The sequence below is a fragment of the Sinohyriopsis cumingii genome, chromosome 5 (genome assembly GCF_028554795.1).
Source record: "Sinohyriopsis cumingii isolate HCF-2022 chromosome 5, ASM2855479v2, whole genome shotgun sequence".
Taxonomy (NCBI): domain Eukaryota; kingdom Metazoa; phylum Mollusca; class Bivalvia; order Unionida; family Unionidae; genus Sinohyriopsis; species Sinohyriopsis cumingii.
In genome coordinates, this window is record NC_142965.1 from 25,385,475 (window position 1) to 25,387,855 (window position 2,381).

General features: G+C 38.3%; 1 pseudogene; it reads right to left on the reverse strand.

Annotated features, from left to right (window-relative positions):
* Positions 1 to 477: 477 nt before the first annotated feature.
* On the reverse strand, positions 478 to 1,383 carry LOC149798819 (nmrA-like family domain-containing protein 1 pseudogene; annotated as a pseudogene).
* Positions 1,384 to 2,381: the final 998 nt, after the last annotated feature.

The window sequence follows — 2,381 nt, forward strand, 5'->3', positions numbered from 1 at the left end:
CATTTACTACTAATGTGAGAGCAAATAAATGTGTTCAGCACTTGCAAACATTGCATACAGATTCCAGATTAAATAATCTGTGTTGCAGTCCTTTGTTGTCGATTGTGCTCATCTTGTGTACCAGTTTGGGCTTACAACACATCATGCCATGATACAACACTTTAAAACAAAAAAGTAAGAACAATACATTTAATTCACAGATATGGAGCTAATTAAAGCTTCTTGTGAAAGTGACAAAAGCTGTATCTTTTAGTTCAAAATACAGATGTGTATTGGTATGTAATCAGATTACAATGTGTATTAGATCGCAGTCATATAATAATGTCCCATATAAAATGTTAATCCTTTATCAATGCAATATTCCGACTTTTACATCCATGTATGTAGTGTATGTACACTATTACACATGTAAATACACTACTGAAATACTTGATTCACATCGCAACGAGTTTTCGACAGATCCATTCTTAAGATAATTTATTTCATAACTTGATTCAATTTGTCCTTGTTCGCCTGAACCCAGGCATCGAAAGACAGGACCTTTGGGTTCAGCTTCTTGGTCAGTTCAACATCCCTCAAATTGTCTTTCAGCTGATAGAAATGGAACATGTGAGCCAGTTCCGCTGCTCCTGGAAATCCTAATTTGGCGAACTCCTCATGAGATGTCTTGGTGTTCTCAAACTGTTTCGGTTTCAGATGCTTCGAAAATATAGCACACACTTGGTCAACAGTCAGTTTGTCCCCAGCAAGGCCAATCCTCTTTCCACTGTATTTGGATGGATCTTTGAAAATTTCAGCTACACAGGGGCCCAAATCCTTGACAGATATTATAAACAGAGGTTTATTTCCCATTGGTACTGATACCGCAAACTTGTTTTCCGCTATTTTCCTGGGTGGGAAAAAACTCAGGAAATTTTCACTGTAGAACGAATGTCTGGTGCTAGTGTACGAAATTCCCGCTTTCTGAATGTAATCTTCAATTTTACCCTTAGCATCAAAATGTGGAACTGGAGCTGTTACCCCTGATCCTTCTGTATTTTCGAGACCGCTGAAGACAAGGTGTTTGATTCCAGCAGTCTTGCATGCATCGACCACGTTTTTCCCTTGCTGTAGCTCACGATTTGCATCCAAATGTTCCCAGTAGTTGGTCACAAGAAAACAGCCAAATGCACCGGCCACAGCTTTCTTCAGGCTTTCTATGTCGTCTAGATCTCCTTTTACTACGTCTATTTTAAGTTTCTTCAGTTCTTGAGCCCCTTTCCCGTCAAGATTCCTTGTCACAGCGCGAACTGCAAATGATGGGTTCTGTTGGAGGGCTCGTACCACGCTCCCTCCCTGTTCTCCCGTTGCCCCAAAGACGACAACTATCTTCTTACTAGCCATGTTTCTGAATACTGTATACCCTTGAAGATTCCCGATCAACGCTTAAAATTTGTGACAGCCTTTTTATATACACAGCCCTGTTCGAACATGTACTCCAAAGTGGGTAACCTCATCAATAACGGACTTAAATGCTGCGATCTCAAATAGCCTTAATCGTGAGGAAATATAGTTTAGTTCTCTAAGCCCCTCAAACCAAATCGTGGTCGATATTTAATGAACTAAATATGTTGTATTTTTACCTCTTGTATTGTAATAATAGCCAGTATTTACCTATTTTAGAAATGAATTGTTCCAAAAACAGTTGTATAATACCTAACATTAAGGTTTCAAAGCTACGTGACAACATAAACAAGGGCATATGGAAATTACCATATATCCCGATATATATTTTACCTGACAGTCCTTTGACAATCAATGCTGTTTCTGAATGAAAATGAGAAAAATTATAAACTGTAATAAAATTTCGTCACACGTATGGCTAGATTTTAATGCCAATGATCTACAGAAACATTAACATTAAAGATGCTTCCTAACTAGACGCGAAATATGTTATCTCTTATCATGTGAGTTCTGTTAAAAGTCAATATACGACGCAACATAGACATCATTCGTCGATATCATACAAACGAGCAACAGAGTTCAGGATTTTGACCGTGTTCTAGATTTTGCACACCGAATGTTTACAAATGCATTCTGTAGGCAATCTGATTAAAATCACGTGAGACAGCTAACATCTGATTTTGATCAGATTGATTTTTCAGCAGTTTTGGACTGAACCGCATACTATATTTAGTAGCGATAACAAGGTAACTAGAGGGCGCTTCAGTCGGGCCGAGGGCCACTATCTTACTCTTTTTTGTACAGAGAGGGTACCCTTCTTTACGGGGCTCCCATTCTTTTAACTTTGATTGGATAATTTCCTGAAAGCGGGAACATTTTACGTTATAACCTGTGGAAAGGAAACCATTTGGCTTTTCTTTTAAACTATACTTTCTTGG